Source organism: Lissotriton vulgaris, chromosome 10 (assembly GCF_964263255.1).
Source record: "Lissotriton vulgaris chromosome 10, aLisVul1.2, whole genome shotgun sequence".
NCBI lineage: Eukaryota > Metazoa > Chordata > Amphibia > Caudata > Salamandridae > Lissotriton > Lissotriton vulgaris.
The window spans coordinates 63,653,945-63,672,084 of record NC_141698.1 but is presented as its reverse complement, the minus strand read 5'-3'; the positions used below and the strand labels follow the sequence as shown (position 1 = coordinate 63,672,084).

Genomic DNA, 18,140 nt, shown 5'->3' with positions numbered 1-18,140 from the left:
GGAGTATAATAATAGCGTTGCACAAACTTGTAATGAATTATTTTCAGCCGGCAGCTGGAGGAGACTCTCGCCGTGCCCGAGCAGCAGTAATCCCACTGCTCATCTGTGAGCGCAGAGGGCAGCTCGGAGTCCCAGTTAGTACGAGCCTTTGACAACATCGATGGGCGTTGCCCACGTATGGCGGCATACAGTTTAGACACTAAGTGCTTGCCATCCGACACGAGCATGGTATGCAATGGCAGCACAGACCCAGGTTCTTCCGGGAAGTTGGGGAGTATGTCTCGCATGCCCTGCCTGAGTCTGATATAGTAAAACACCTCCATGGGCGTCGGGGGGGTAGCCTGGAACATCTGATCTTTTGTACGGAACGTCCCTTCTAGAAATAGGTCACCCCATGTATTGAGGTGTATGCGTTTGCACATGGACCGAAATCCGGTTTCCGTTAGAAGTGAAAGTTTCGGATGGTACGCAAGGGGCAGTACCGGGGAATAAAGTAAGGGGGCGTCCAGCAGTTTAGTTACTCTCCGCCAGGCATCAATAGTGCAGGTAACAGTAGTAGCAGGCGTCTCGACATCCCCAGTTAGTCCCATCAGCATGCCCTTAAGCGGGAGCGGATGAACGATCCAGTCCTCGGCAGCGATCTGTGGCATGAAGGGAGCGGGGTTAACCCAATAATAGGAGTGTTGAGTCTGAGCGCTGAGATAGTATAATTCCATATCGGGCACATCAAATCCGCCCCTATCGTATGGCTGCGTCAGGACCCTCCAGCTAATGCGTGGTTGCTTTCCACCCCAGAAGAGGCGCAAGAGCTCAGAACGAAGCCGTTTAAAAAAATAGGCCCCTGGGTAGTAGGGAATGTTTTGGAATAGATAGAGGAACCGGGGGAGGACGACCATCTTAATCAGGGAAGCTCTCCCTGCCATTGATATTGGTAGGGCCCGCCAGCGGGATACATTATCAGTCAGCTGCGAGATAGCCACCCCATAGTTTGACCGAATAGTGTCGTCCTTAACGAGCGACACCTCTATGCCCAGGTACCTCAATTCGGAATCACACCATTCCAGGGGGTAATCCAGCGGGAACCGAGCCACTGAAGGTGTGAGGGGGAAGAATTGCGACTTCTTCCAGTTTATATGTATCCCTGATATGCCGCCAAAGGCCACGAACTCCCTCAGTAGCGAGTTAAGGTGATCTTGTGGGTTACGCACCTATAACGTGACATCATCCGCATAGAGCGAAATACTTATCTGCCGCTGATGGCAGTTAAAAGCACTGGCCTTGTGCAACTGTCGCACTCTACAAGCCAACGGTTCTATCGCCAAGGCGAAAAGCAGGGGCGACAGGGGGCAGCCCTGCCTAGTTCCTCTCGTGATTGGCATATGTGCCGAAAGCACCCCATTGACTACGACCCTGGCGACAGGTGAGGTGTAGAGCAGCTTCACCCAGGCTATAAAGATACGGGGGAACCCCATTCTGCCAAGTATAGCAAGTAGGTAACCCCATTCCACCGAGTCGAACGCCTTGGTGGCGTCCAGGAACACGGCCGCGATCGGCAAGTCGGGAGAAATAGTGGGTATAAGGGAGAACAGTGTGCGCAAGTTGTGGGACGTAGCTCTCCCCGGGACAAAGCCAGATTGATCAGGTAACACCAAGGTGTTCATAAGCAGGGACAGCCTCGTCGCCAGCACTTTTGCGAGGATCTTCGCGTCGCAGTTTAGCAGCGAAAGGGGGCGATAGGCATCCGTGTCCTTCGGATCCTTCCCCGGCTTCAACAGCGACGTTATCGCCACCTCCCTCATGGATCCCGGCAGTATCCCAACCTCGAGAGAGTCCTCGAAGACTTCCTTCAGTACCGGCGCCATGATGTCGATATAACATTTATAAAATTCGGCCGGTAGGCCGTCCAGCCCCGCCGCCTTGCCATTGCTAAGGGACATAATCGCCTCTCTGATCTCGTCCAGTTCGAACGGGCACCCCAAGAACGCCCTATCGCTATCACCAAGCCAACAGAGTGCGATATCGTCCAGGAAGTTCCCGAACTCCACCTCTCCCACCTGCTGCGTGGAGTATAAACGCTGGTAGTGCTGTAGGAAGGTGTTATGAATTCCCTGGGAATCCTGGTGAGTCCTACCCTCCCTATCAGAGATTTCCAGGATATGGGTGGCGAAGCGCTGGTGCCTCGTGAGAGCTGCCAGCACCTTTCCCGGTCGATCCCCTTCGCAGTAGCGCCGAGCCGTCCAATATTTGCCCCGGAACTTTGCTTCCCTGGCCGCTTCTTCCTCATAGGTCGACAGCAGTGCCCTGAACTGCCCAGCGAGGTCAGGACAGGGGTCCCTAACCATCTGTGCCTCCAGCGCTTTAAGCTCTGCTTCAATTTTAAGTAATGTGCGCACAATGCCCCTTAGTATCCCGCAACTTTTAGAGATCGTGATCCCCCTCACTGTCACCTTAAAGGCTTCCCAGATCGTTTCAACCTTATCGACCGACCCTTTGTTCCTCGGAAAGAAGGCTTCAATCTCCTCCCCTAGTTCATGTCTAAAAACAGGGTCCAGCAAGGCTGAGGGAAAGAGCCGCCACGGCGGGCGCACCCTAGCGTACCCCGGCATCTCCAGGACCGTCAGGACAGGGCAATGGTCCGAGTAGGTACGAGGCAGATGTTTCACCCGAACAACTCCTCCAGCGAGGCCTCGTGAGATAAAGCAGTAATCGATCCGTGCCCATGAGCGCGCATGTGCCGTAAAATGTGTACCCTCCCTAACTGTCGGGTGTGTGTGCCTCCAGCCATCCACTAGTCCAGCCTCTGTCAGTATGCCCTGAAGTGTATCCCTGGCGTTCGTGTTGTATTGTGTACTGCCGTCCGATCTATCCGTCATAGGGCATAACGACAGGTTGAAGTCCCCCCCCCCCAGAGAATGTGAGTGGCTTCAATGTCCAGCACATGGCCCCACAGCGACAAAAAGAATCCAGGAGTGTCAACATTAGGGGCATAGCAATTCACAAGTATTATCACATCAGTGCCCAATCTTCCCCAAAGAATGACATACCTCCCCTCATTATCCACCCGCACACCCAGCTTTTGAAACGGTAATCGTTTGTTGACCAAGATAACAGTCCCCCTAGAGTAAGTGGAATAGGAGGAAAACTCTCTCACACTCGCCCATCTGCACGCAAACTTAGGGATACCATTCGGGTTAAGGTGGGTTTCCTGGAGCATTGCTATCTGCACATGGTGCCGATCTAAATAAGCAAGCACATTCCTGCATTTGCGGGGGTTATTAAGGCCACGGACGTTCCAGGACATTATGGAAACAGTATTCGGCGTGTCATCACCTGTATTTGCCACCATATCCCTGAAGGGAGCTTTTAGCCGACCCTGCAGCTCTCGACCGAAATGTACCTGACGCATATCCTTCCGCTGTCCAGAACATTCTCGTCATGCAAACATCCGAACGTTCACACATACGGAGTCCAGTACCTGCGCTCTCGTCACTCATTCCATACGCAACAGTAATTCTACGTTCAACAACAACTCGCACCCCAACATCCAAGTTCCGCACCCCCCCCCCACGCACAACTGTTCAGCCCCCAACCCCCAACTCCCCCCTCCACCCACTGAAGCAACCCAATCTTGCCAGTATCACAACCCCCCCCCCCCCCTCCCCGACCCCAACAATCAAGAGCTATTGAAAAACCTTTTGGGGAATCCCCTTCTGAGGACACCAGAGGAACGCACTCCAACACCCCAACACTCCTCCCTCGACCCGCATGCACCATACGGAGAAGACAGAGAAGGTGGGGCGGTGCCTGGCATATGTTACCCCTGCAGGTTAGTACCCATATGACAAGACATTTTCTCATATCCCCTCCCCTCATGCCAGAAAAAATACCAAAAGATTCAGGAGGTCTATCACAGGAGCAATCGCTACCCAGTTCAGTGCAAATTCTGCCTCCAGTGTGGCCAACTCTAGAACAACTTCAGCAGAGGGGCAGGTATATACCAAAGCAGTCGTCGCTTACCAGTGACCCGCAGAACCACAGGTCTACCATAAGAGCCATCCCTGGCAGTTACTGATCCCCTCACCGGCAGCAGGCATCTCCGATCTGAGTCCAATCTCTAATCCATAGTTCAGAGCCAACAATCCATTGTTCAGAAGGACGCAGTTAGGGATCCACGTGGTCAGCCGGGTTCACGTCTGCCTCCTCGTCACCCTCGTTTCGCCTGTCCCTCCTGGCGGTGCGCAGCTTGCGGGCATAGTCCTCGGCTTGCTGTGGGTTTGTAAAAAAATGTTGTTTACCCTGGTGGGTCACCCTGAGCCGCGCCGGGTATAGTAGTGCATAGTCCACTTGCATGTCCCTCAGTTTTTTCTTCACGTCTAGGAATTTCCTCCGCTGGTCCTGCACCATCGGTGTGAAATCCGGATACAGGGAAAACTGCACTCCGTCACAAGCTAGATTCCGAGCCGTGCGGGCTGCACGCAATGCCGTGTCGCGGTCCCGGTAGTTAAGTAACCGGGCAATGATGGGTCGCGGCTGCATCCCCGGCTTTGGGACCGGGCCCAGGGAGCGATGCGCCCGTTCGACAATAAATTGGCTGGAAAAGGCCTCCTTGCCCACTGCCGTGAGGAGGATACGCTCCACATAGTCCTCCATGCGTCCAGTGTTGGTGGATTCCGGGACCCCCGTGACGCGTATGTTGTTGCGTCTGCTCCTCGCCTCCAACTCCTCGTTCTTTGCCGCTATTACTCTTAGGATGTTATCCATTCTAGTTAGGCGCGCGTCGTGGGACGCGGCAGTGTCCTCAGAGGAAGAAATGCGTCTCTCCGCCTCCCCCAGGCGCTCCTCATGGACCTCCAGTTTCTGCGCAACCCCATCCATTCTGGAGGACAGGCGGTCGACCTTGTCAACTATCGTAGCGAATCCTTGCCGCATTTCCTCCATCATCAACTTAAGTTCTGGGGCCATGGGGGCAGTGGGGGGCTCAGCGTTCGATGGCCCTGGGGCTCCGCCGGTCCCCGTCGTGCTGCGTAGCGGTTTTTTGGCAGTCGCCGGCTCGAAAGAGCTTGGGCTGCTTGTTGTCGTTTTTGCCCATAGTGCCACGACAGGAAGCACCCACACGGGCACCGCAGCTGGCTGTTCAGCACGTGTCTGTAGCTCCCAGTGAGTGCGCGTTGATGGCCCCCCCGAGCGGCAGCCACGTCCAGAGGGGTGTCCCTTCCTCGGTGCACCGATTGTCCCAGGATCCCCGCTCCGGCGTATCAGCTATGGGAGGTGGGCGGCCGCGGCCGACACCGCGGTCCGGAGCCCAGGGAGAGTCAACAGGGGGCGGCGGCAGGCCGCTGGGGCTAGGAGGAGAGCAACGTGCCACATGCGCGGGGTAGAATTCGCAGTCCGGGCAACCACTATGCCCTCAGAGTGTCCGCTGGTGCGTCGCAGGACCCCGCTCACAGGTGGCGGCAGTGATCGGTGTCAGTAGCGGGGTTGCGGGGAGATGGCCGCCCCACACGGCGGCTGCAGGCGTGCCCCGCGATGGTCTCCCGGTCTCGTTGAAGTGCGCCGGAGCAGCACAGAGCCCCCACACGTTGTGCAGTGGCTCCGCAGGGGGAGAGACTCACCTCCGCAGTCCCTCGAGGGCCGCCAGCAGTGCCCTCCGTCCGGGATACAGGCCTCTCAGTCCCGAGGCCCAGCCGCCTCGTGGAGAGCCGCGGCCTTGCGTGGGCCGATGTCCGGGGGCCACCGCAGTGCACAGCAACAGCGCTCACCGGTCCGGTCGCTCAGCCCCGTATCTCAGGCTTCCGAGGGCGGATCGCTCCCAAAGTTGGACCGGAGCAGCAGCACAGGTCGGGCCACCGGTGTAGCGATTTCTGGGCGTCTATTCGCAGGAGAACAGGATAAATTCAGGATCTGCCTGGCCAGGCTGCCAGAGCCACGCTAGAGTGCGGCCATTAGCTGGTGCGCCCTCTAGCGCCTAGCCAGGGATATGTTTACCTAAATCACTAGACAGGAATGTATTTTCGAGGAGGCTGAACAGATAACTTGAAGGCAAAATACTATCTTGGCAGGCAGGCCAGGTTGAGCCAGGCACCACTTCTCTTGGCAGGAAGTAAGGCAGAGGTCAGGGATACGTGTCCATGCTGCAGCTTTCAGGAAAAAGAAAGCAGAAAGGGCTCGGAGGCAGAAATCAGGGCCTAGCTCGGCAGAGCCAGGAAAAACGTAAAAGTGTACCATGTAAAGACGTTGGCATGGCATGGTTAGGAACTGAATTATCGATCCATTCATGGTGGATCTGAAAGAGGACATGTTAACGTTAGACGCAAATGTATTTGCGTCTTCATATTCGGTCATGGAGGGAAATTACATGTACTTTAAGCACGTACATGGAGACGTTGGGGTACACGTTAGGGGACATACTTGACCATAAAAATTTCCAATTACCTCATTCCCTCCTTGTCCCCTACGTTCCCTTAAAGATATATCAATCTTCATGGGTCCATCTATCTGTTCATATAACATCATTTGCTCATCTTTTTTCATTCGGGCACGAGAACGTGGACTTGGATGGGGAATACATGATGTGGCGAACAAGCCGCAAATCGCTGGCCCACATTGTAGACATAGACAACAACTGAATACTATGAGTAGGATTATTCCAAGGAATGATAGGACTTTCCATCCCCAGGCTGATATCACGCTCCAGAGCCAACCGGACCAGGTCCAGGTGCCTGGATTCTGGTGTATCTGACTGGCAATCTTGTGGAGCCGAGTTATGGCTCTATATACTGACGGTGCGTTATTAGGAATGAAAACGCAACAACTGGATCCGATGACTCTACAAGCCCCGCCCCTATCTGCCAAGATAACGTCAAGGACGAGACGATTTTGAAGGACAACGAGTCTCATAGCAGACTGTTCTTCTGTTAAGTTACCTAGGGCAAACGTAGTTTCATTCACTACTGCTTCAAGGGTTCTGGTCAATCTGCGTATCAGTTTACTATTTGAAACAGTTCCTAAATAAGGAAAGAATCCTTTATTGAAATCTGTGTATTGTTCCCATGTGGTTTCAGTCTGATCGACAATCGGGAGATCTCTCTTGGGCCTAAAATGAATGAGATGAGAATTTCTATGGTAGTCAGGTGGGGCTAGAAAAACAGGTGGCAGTAGTAATGCAATGTAACAGGTACCATCCCAGTCTAGAGGTAAACGTATATAAGCTGTATGGCCGCAAATGAAATAGGAATGTCGAGAAGCTTTGAATGTAGACTTGCCTTTATCACTGAACTCAATAATCGTATTACAATCGCTGTGTCCTAGATGTACTGAACCAGTCTTTCTAACACATAGGTCACCTTTCACTGGTAAAACTGTAATTGAGGGTAAGTTCGAACTTTCTGACTGAACATTCAAAATCATGAGGTGAAGTGTAAAATTACCTAATCCATATACTTCGTTTTCTAGATCGTTACCTGTCATTTGGGGAAGACCCTCCTTGTCTGGGAAACATGCCTTATTCAGAACTGTATTCAAGTCTCCCCATATCCAATTACCTTGGGAAACTTTGGACTTACTGTCTAACGAGGACATTAATGTAAACCATGCACCACATGAACCATTATGTGTAAACGGGTAAGGAAAAAGAGGCAAGGCTCCCGTCATTTTCTGGTAGGGAGGGAGTCGGCCACATACCCAGCAATTAGTGGCATTGCTGGTCTGGTGTGAATGATGTAACATACGGATGAAAGAATTGTTACGCAGGGCAAGTCGATAAAGTTCGTGCGGGGGCAGATCACTAAACGTATGGTCTGCAGTGTCATTGAAAGAAGAATGTGCTTGTATAGGAAAATATACGTGTAACATATAGCTTAGGCATATAATCGTAAGACTCAGAAAAAACATGACAAGTAAAGTTGCAATACAACGGCTTCGGAGATTCTTGCAATATTCCTGTTTCTTGATCTCCTGTCTATCTCTCTCACTATGTGGGTCTATCTTGTACATGTCAGGAACCTGTCTAACCGCTTCACCCGAGGGGGACTTAAACAATTAAACTGTCTGACTTACTAGACCTCAACTTTAATCTGTACTCCTGGGACGAAGTTTTCTCTACCAGGGGGAGTTTAGTATCAGTGGTTGGAATGCGGTAGTCCTGGGAAACAGTTTTTGGCGGAAGTCCATAACACTTTTTGACGTGGCTCGAATGGAGCCAGCCTTTTCTTCCTTCTAGCTTCACCGCGGTCCTCAAGACGATCTTAGGTTCCTTCCAGCGGGGCTCCAAAGGGCTCGACCGGTCAAAGTTGCGGATGTAGACAAAGTCCCCAGGGATGATCTTGTGTGGCTTCACTTCGGTGTTGTCTGGAAAGGCTGCTGCGACCTGTGAACGACATGATTGTAGTGCAGACATCAAGGAAGCAAGGTAATCTGTCAGCATAGTACTGTCAACATCGGTTAATTTACGGGGCAGAGGCGTCCCCCACATATTCGGTGGCCTGCCAAAAACCACCTCATACGGGGATAGCCCTGTCCTAGAATGGGCTACCATTCGCATATAGAAGAGAGCGACTGGAAGGGCTACTATCCAGTCCACACCCTTTTCTGCGCAGACCTTGGCAAGACGAGTTTTCAGAGTCTGATTGTGTCTCTCTACTAATCCAGCTGCTTCGGGATGCCGAACACAGTGGAACTTCCATTGGTAACCTAGCAAAAGGGAATCCTGCTTCTTTAGCTCGGACGAGAATGGCTGTCCGTTATCTGAATACACAACACGAGGCAAACCAAACCTTGGGAAAAATTCGCGAACCAACTGCTTGGCAGTGGTCACGGCATTGTAATCTGGGACTGGATATGCTTCTGTCCATCGGGAAAGTGCACATACAACTATGAGGACATACTTGAATCCTCGACAACGTTCCATCTGGATATAATCCATCTGGAGGACTTCAAAAGGGTGATCAGGAGGATGAAATCCACCTTGTTCTACGGGAATGCCTTTACCGGGGTTGAACTGACAACAGATCATGCAAGTACGCACTTTCTGTTTTGCTGCTGCTCGTAAATGCTTATTGAACCAAAGGTTTTGAATACTGTCTAACATGGCTTTTTCTCCTAAATGTGCAGGGCTATGTGCTGTGTTAATGATAACTTGAACCATAGAGTCTGGGAGAAACCATGTGGCTTTTCCCTTCGTCATCCATCCCTGTTCTGTCTGGATCCCTCCTAGTTCTGTCCATTTCTTGATTTCGTCTGGAGTAGCATGTGTCTGTATGTCAATTACATCTAGCGGGATCCTTAACTGTCATGCAAGGTGTCGGAACTACTGTCTTTGTCATATCAATCGTATGAGTATGAGTCTGAGCTGTATGCTTGGCTGTTCGATCTGCCAGGTCGTTACCCTGGGAAATGGTATCTGTGACTTTCGTGTGTGCCTTACACTTCATGATGGCTATGGCAGTGGGCAAATGTATTGCTTCTAACAGAGCTTGAATGAGGGGACCATGCTGTATTTTGGCACCGTGGGAAGTTAAGAAACCTCTCTCTTGCCAAAGGACTCCGAAGTTGTGTACAACTCCGAATGCATAACGGGAATCTGTGTATATGTTAACTTTCTTGTTCTTGGCTCGAATACAGGCGATGAGTTCTGCTGCTTGGGCAGACAGGGTGTCAATACGATGTGTTTCTATGACTTCAGTTTCAGTGGTTACTGCATATGCGGCCACTAACTCTCCTGTACTTGTTCTCATACATGAACCATCCACATAAAGTGTCAGGTCCGGATCTGGTAATGCGATGTCTGTCAAGTCTTGTCTGGGTTTTGTCATAGTGGTAATGACTTCTACACAGTCATGTGACATAGGGTCTGTTGTACTTAACGGTAAAAGTGTAGCAGGATTCAGTGTATTGCAGCGTCGGATTTCTATGTGTGGCTGGAATAACGTCCATTCATAACCTGTCAGTCGTGCTATAGTCAAGTGTTGAGTCTGTGTTCGGTTTAAGAGAACTTCCACGGAATGTGGAACCTGTACTGTCAATTGGTGTCCTAATACTATAGAATCACTTTGTCTGATTGCTAGAGCTGTTGCTGCTACTGATTTCAGGGCCTGGGCTACTGGATCTAATGTACTGGAAAAATAAGCACATGGTTTGTGTGAACCTGCTTGATCTTGGGTGAGAACTGATAATGCAGTACCTTCGCGTTCTGTGACAAAAAGTGTAAAAGGCTTGCTGTAACATGGTGTCGCTAAAACAGGTGCTTGACATAGGGCTTTCTTCAAATAGTCAAAAGCTTGTGTATGTTCCTGAGTCCAAGGGAGGACAGTCGATGACGCTGCCTCCTGGGTTGTCAACTGTATAAGGGGCTTGGCTAGATATGCGTACTGAGGAATCCATTGTCTACAGTAAGAAGTGAGGCCTATAAAGGCCTGTACCTCCTTTTGTGTCTTGGGCTGTGGCATGTGTACAATTAACTGGATGCGGTCAGGTGTTAGCTGTCTCCCCCTCTTGGACAGCAAGTGACCAAGGTAAACAACTTGCTGAACACAGAATTGCAGCTTCGAAGGAGACACTTTGTGTCCCTTGTCGGCTAGAAAATATAGGACTGTCAGAGATGCATGCTCACATTCTTGTTCACTTCGGGCGGTGATCAATAGATCATCGACGTACTGAAGTAGGGCAGTGTTAGCAGGCATGTGGATACTGTCAAGTTGTCTTTTCAATGCTTGGCTATAGATACTCGGACTTTCCGTGAACCCTTGAGGTGCACGTGCAAATTTAAAGCTTCGGCCATTTAAACTGAACCCGAAAAGGTACTGGCTTTCCGGATCAATAGGAACACTAAAGAAGGCATTCTTGAGATCGATTACAGTAAAGAACACCGCTTCAGAATCAATGGCAGTCAATAGGGATGAAATATCTGGGACCACAGGATACTGAGGGATGATACATTTGTTAAGCTCCCTAAGATCAATCACTAGTCGGTAAACGGGGGGTGCATTTGGATCAGTACGTTTAAGAATCGGAATGATTGGAGAATTACAAATATTGGAGTCAGTTTCTACAACTACTCCTTGAGCAATAAGCTAGTCAATGATTTTCAATAAGGCTGCTACAGCCTCAGGTGGCAATTTGTATTGTCGGATTCTGGGCAGAACAACACCTTCTCTAAGGGTAACACGATATGGTGTAATATGCATACAACCTACATCAGTCGGACCTTGTGCCCATAAATGCTGTGGTACATTCTGTAATCGGGAATCAAAATCTCTCAACACATAGTGACCCTTAAAGTCACGTAGAAACAATCTCACTCCTTCCGGAGAAACACAGATTACAGCTCCTAGAGCTTTCAGCGTTTTAATACCAAGCAAGTTTTCTGGACATGATTTCGTAAGCAATAAATCTGTAGTACGGGACAATGGACCAACTGCAAGGGGAACTGGTTTCGATACTTCATTAACAATAGGTTTTCCTGAAAATCCAAGGGAAACATTCTGTGAGCCTGAGAGGGGTGCCCCTGGAACCTCGTCATGACTAATTGTAGTTCTGCTTGCCCCTGTGTCAATCAAAAATTTTCTGTCTTTTCCTAATACCTGACTATGTACATAAGGACCCTCTTGATCTACAGGAATCTCGATGAGAGGCAAACCTACTTCCCTCTCTAGGCTGTTTCATGAATACTGTTGGTAATCTGGATACTCTGACTGTGCATACTGATACATCTGCTGTGTGACATGCTGTGCTGCGGCAATGGGCTGGGGCTGTGGTACCGCAACCGTCTGTTGTGGAATAGGCATAGGCTGTGCATTTTGCGGAGTAAGTTGCTGGACCTGATCCTGTCTAGGCGGACGTGGTCTTTCTTTCGTTTTACCTGTAGCTATATTGTGTTTCAGAACGGTACATCCATTTATGTAGTGGCCTGGCTGTTTACAATAGTTACAGTTCCCCTTAACAGGAGCTGCCGAATGACTGGACTGTGTCGGACCCTTTCTCTGACCATCTGCTGGAACTGACTGGGCTACTAATACCTTCATTTTCGTGTCTTTCATACGTCTCTGTTCGTGATCATGTTCTTCTCTAATCCTGTTCTGGTGGTACTGTAACATTTGTAACATTTGGGAAGGCGTATTTGCTTGCCACGTACTCTCAACTTTCAATACACGATTCTTAACCTGGGGTAAGGAGTTTTCGACCAATTTGGTCACAAAAAGATGTGGATATGACTCGCTACTTGTCTTCAGGCCACTATTAATAATAAAACATTTCTCGAATCTCGAATAAAAATCACTAGTGTCCTCGTCTTGTTTCTGCTTACAGGCTGAAATTGCATCCCAATCCTCTTTCTTAACTGTTAGTAATCTGGGCAAGACTTGTACCAATAATCCTGGTAATTCTTTAGTTTTGTCCCCAAGACCTAAACCTGGGGTACGTGTCTTTTCCTCGTCTTCTAATTCAGCCCATACAATCTTTTTATCTCCCACCTCCCATTCTTTCTCTTTTAGTTTCTCGTAAATCCCTGCTGGCAACAATACTTTCAACATTTTAAGGATGTCTGAATACGTGTAATCTCCCATCAGTAACATGTCTTTTAATTCACGGTGGAACCCTGCAGGGTCTTTATCGTGACTAGGTACTAGTTTCTTCATTTCCAATAATTCCATTTTAGTCAAAGGAGTGTATACAAATACGCGTTGAAACGTGTTATCTGGCTTCTGAATTGGATGTACTTCTCTTAAGGGATTCTGTCTGTCTAGGTGATATGGCTGTCTTACTGGGGGTGGGACTGGAACAAAATGTGGAGTTAAGAAAGTTCTGAATTTGTGACGTTATTCTAGAATCGTATTAATCAAATCAGTACCTAGGCATCTCCATCTTTTCAGAAGTAAGTCGTCTAATAAATCATATAAGGGACCTGGATCAGAATGCTGATTTTCATATTGTGTAATGAGATGTTGGATCATATGCGTGCCAACTAATCGTTGTTCGTCTGGGGAAAGACTTAAAAATGTTTGCGCTACTGCGTCATCATTGTATTCGTGGCTATCACCAGCCCACTGTACTGCGGACCGTGCCAGTTTCTGTTCAGGCATTGTATGGAGTTCGTAGTAACCTAATCTTTCTTTCAGTATATTATCGGTCTGTTGGAATACTTGTTCAAGAGAACATAGTTCTGGAATGGGGGAAAGGAAACGTTTCTTGTTTTCTAGACGAATGGGTCTGTCAAAAGGATTACCTAAAGGGTACTGTTTAGGAGGTTTCGCTCTAACTACAGACGCTATCGTATCTTGCTGCACTTCCGGACTTTCTAATTCTTCTTCTGAGGAGTCATTCTTATCTGACTCGGCTGTCCTTTCGGCATTCTGTCGGGTATGTATGGCTACTATTTCTTTACGGATTTTTCTGGACATGGCATCTATACATTTCTCTTTGTCATGCTTACAATCTGCAATATTCTGACTCCATCTAGTCAATACATCCATCTCTTCTTGAACAAAACCTGGTCGATCTCGTTCTCTTATCAAACCATTAATCAAGAATCGTAATATTAACCCTTGTGTCTCGACTTTCTGATATGCCATGGCTTCACGAATACATTCAGGGCCTTCTCCAGTTTGAATAAAATGATATATCCTGTCTAATTGTTCGGGCATCCCTGGTAGTGTAATCAAATAATCTGCAACACGTCGTAAACGTAACGAGGCTAACATCATAGTCCCAGTCTTGCCTGGTACGGGATCATATCTACAATCTGTAATATATTGTTTAAGCTTTTCAGAAGGGGTCGCTTTCGGGGTACGCTGTGTAGCTAATTCTCTCATTGTCAGTCGCTGTACTGGTGGCGGGGTTCGGTGGTGGCCTCCTTCGGCACCTCCCGAAGCGGAAGCATGAGCATAACCTGACTGTGGTGTAGCTGTTGTCATAGCAGGTAGAAGAGGTACATGCAACGGAGTTGGACTCTGTGTTGCAGTTGTGCCAAACGGATTATGCGGACCAGGAACAGGGGGAACAGTGGCAGGCGGACCTGTGGCGGGGGAAGTGACAACATGCACGGGAAATTGGTGACGTGGAGGGGTCGTGACCTGGACTTGAACATGCTGTTGTGCATTGTTACCGGGTGGTACGGTTACATTGGTATATGCTGGAGCTACACCATCTAAATAGGAAGAAAGGAATATTTCTGCTGCGGTCTGATGGAGTTTAGCCGGGACCAAGGGTGGCGGTAAATTACTTGGCATTTCCGGGTTGGCCTTAGACAGGCCCTCGGTCAGGAGAGGATACATGCCATTAACAAGTGCATTTCTTTGTCGATCTAATTGTTCTGCTTTAACTCGTTCAGCCTCTTCTATTAATTCTTTTTCTCGGTCTTTTTCTGAATCTTCCCTATGTTTCTCTGCTTTTCTGAATTCTTTCTCTGTCCTTCTATGCGATTCTTTACGCCACAATTCTATGGCATCTTTCTGGGACTGTCTGGATTTCTTTTTCCATAATGCTGCTTCTACTCTCATGATGCATTCCGCATCCCATGTTCCTGAAACAGGCCATCTATATTTCTCGTCTAGGTGTTTAGTGTAATCGACCCATAAGTCTAAGTACAGTATGGCATCTAAGCCGTGCTTGTGGTACATAAAGTGCCCTGGAGTGTCCCTAGGCGGAACGGGCACTGCTTCTTCAAGTATCCCTTTCCTGGTTCCTATCTGACGTAACTTTGGAAACAGTGGCATTATTACTTCGACTCGAACACAAAAGCCACAGTAATGAAAAGCAAACAATCATTCATACCACGACATAAAATACATTAAAACATTTCGAACAGATACACAATGCTTGGAATCATGTAAGATAAGGCTAGAAGACTCGAATACTGGATCACTGAATTACTGAAACACTAGATGCACTGCCAAACAGTACAGACCGGTCCCATAAAGAGACACGTCATACCGTGCTCACCTAGGTGAACACGTACGGACCAGGACTGTGTACCCAGACCTGTCTTGACCGGACACAAACTAATGCACCCGTCTAGATGCGTCCCTAGCAACGGTACTCACCGGGAGCAATACTTGAACTTGAACTCGAAGGCCTCAGACTGGACTGGTTACTACGCATGCGCCTCGACACATCGGAACAGGTGGGCCTCTGGATACCTCGAACACTGCTACTCTCGGCTGGGCTCTGGTCGGGATCCTCCGCACTCCTCACCGCCTCGTCTGGATGTCGACCGCAGTCTCAGTCACCTCCGTAGGCCTGAGGGAGATACAGGAAAACCTGCAGATGCGCATAGGAGTCCGTCACGGCTGTGGCAGGGGGCAAGGCCTGCGACGCATCGCCGGCGTGTGGGGTGGGGGAGGAGTTCCTGTTCGGGCGCCAAATTATGTGGTAAATATAATTTACCGTACAAGTTTTTCCATATAATTTCTGATAAGTAAAAGAATAGCTCAATCAAATGAGAGGCAGAGTCCGTGGTATCTGAGTCATACGGGCTTTAATTCGATGGCTCGAGCCACGGGACAAGTCAATAGGGTTTCAGGAAAATGACAAGACAATGTCAGGACAAGTCAACGTTATATTAACCGTGCACAATATATATAGTAAAACGGTACATTAGCATTGCATATAGGAGGCTTAACAAGTGAAAAGGAGAAGATAAGAACACATGTGCGTAGCAGGGGGCGTGAAAGAAGGCGTGTAATAGGCGTACACGGAGGCGTATAATGTGGACGTAAGGTAGACGTCACAGAAAATGTCATAAGTGGGTGTATGCACAGAGGTAATCTGCAGAGTCCGCAGAAGTGCGGATGCGCGCGCAGCTAGCATGACGTGACATAGACGTGTAACTGGGGAGAACTTTAACACTAGTAGAGGAGACAGAAGTCTGGGATGTCAGAACGACCTGGACCTATAACATATCTGGTATCTTATGTTTGGAGGATGTATTATCTGGAGTAAAAGGTCTCTCGGGCAGAGGCTATACTATACTGAATGCTAGTGCGTGCATATGTGTCTACGTGTCTACGTGCGGGGCCATGGGCCTACTAGGGCAACGGGAACTGTAAATTACTTGCATGGAGACAGGAAGATTTTCTCTTTGCTCTGCAGCCAGGGATATGTTTACCTAAATCACTAGACAGGAATGTATTTTCGAGGAGGCTGAACAGATAACTTGAAGGCAAAATACTATCTTGGCAGGCAGGCCAGGTTGAGCCAGGCACCACTTCGCTTGGCAGGAAGTAAGGCAGAGGTCAGGGATACGTGTCCATGCTGCAGCTTTCAGGAAAAAGAAAGCAGAAAGGGCTCGGAGGCAGAAATCGGGGCCTAGCTCGGCAGAGCCAGGAAAAACGTAAAAGTGTACCATGTAAAGACGTTGGCATGGCATGGTTAGGAACTGAATTATCGATCCATTCATGGTGGATCTGAAAGAGGACATGTTAACGTTAGACGCAAATGTATTTGCGTCTTCATATTCGGTCATGGAGGGAAATTACATGTACTTTAAGCACGTACATGGAGACGTTGGGGTACACGTTAGGGGACATACTTGACCATAAAAATTTCCAATTACCTCAGAGTAAAGAACCATATCACCTAAGGAGTGTGGGGTCTTGCTCTAGCTGTCATCTAGGCTCCTCTCTCGTCTGTGCCTTAGCTCGTCTTAGATCCTCTCCTGCACTCTTGGACACACATCTGTGCTGATCACTCTGCACTGGATTCCTCTCCCCCACAAACTCTCTCCACCTTCCAACTTCAGTCTAATGGTTTCTGCCGCTCTGATAACCGTTCGCTCCACTAGCTTCTTCACTCTTATCTGATTGTCTCCATGCCAATGTCCAATTCACTCCAGCTGCTCCCACAGATTAATCCACGATATAACTTCAGTCTCTTCTAAAAGGCATTACTTCAGACTCCAGCTATTCACAACTCCTCCGGATAAGTAACTGCTTGTGACTGCTTCCTTCAGTTCCAGCTCACTGACTGTCTGCCTGTCTTCTCTCTGTTCCAAGCATCTTCTCTCTTCTCCTCCTGCAACTGCACTCCTCTCCTCTGCTCCAATTCAACATAAACTCTTTCTGATTCTCCACTCCTTCTGCAACTCCACTCCTCTCCTCTGCTTCAATCCAACTCAACTGCTTCCAGCTCAAACTCTTTCCCGCTCAAACTCTTTCCGCTCCGCCAACTCAACTGCTTCTGCAACTCCAGCTCAACTCCTTCTCGCTCGAACTCTCTCCAGCTCAAGCTCTTTCTGCAACTCCAGCTCAACTAACTAACTCCGCCTCTGCACTTCACTAATATGGAATGCTGTTTCCTCATGGAAAGTTCCAGCCATCAGCCTCTCCCACCAGGTCCATGCACCAGGCTCCTTGCTCTAGCGCTCCCACAGTGATCAACTGCTTGTTTCGTCTAGAGACCTGAGCCCAGGGACACTTCTTGATTAGATTCAGCTCTGGCCGGTTCTCTCCGGTTCGCTTAGGACGAACAACAGCTCAAAACTAAAATATTACCTTTACTCTACAAGCATCTCCGCTCTGCAGGGATAGAAAGCAAAATGGAGTCTCTCTAGTTCTGGGCCTTGTAGGCCTGAGAAGGATGAAATAACCCTTAGCTCTGTCAGAGTACCTACACAAACCATACCAATATGTAATATAAAGTCAGGACCACAGGATCCACCCTCTACTATAGGCAGGATAATGAAAGGATACATAATTATGTCAAAGCCAATAGGCAATAGATGGATTAGAGTCAAGAATAAGGGATCTATCATTATATAAAGCAGCTATCCTCTTCTATGTCTGGAAGAAAGGGCTTAAAAGGGCCAACACAAGGTAAGAATACAGACTATAGATGTTAGCAAGCTTAAAGTCTTCATCACTCCGAAATAGAGCCAAAAACCATGTCAGAACACTTGCTGCCAGGCAGAAATGCCTGACATTTATTTGGCATTTTATTTACGAAGAGAGCAAATTGAGTGTGCCAAAAATGCTTAACATTTTTCACATTTAATGAATTGTGCTAACATCTTTTTCTGATTATACACATGGAGGTCAAAGTTAATATTTTCGTTGTAGTTTTCTTTTTGCTGTTTCTACGTTCAACCAGCATCTATTGGTTTGTTTATTATGGTTTGCACATGCACTGTGTGTTACCCCTCTCACTGTAGTAGT

General features: G+C 48.6%; 1 protein-coding gene across 1 annotated transcript in view; it reads left to right on the top strand.

The window, feature by feature from the left end:
* Positions 1-18,140, top strand: part of E4F1 (E4F transcription factor 1) — a 225,520-nt gene that overhangs the window by 133,522 nt on the left and 73,858 nt on the right. The gene's annotated exons all lie outside the window — the stretch shown is intronic.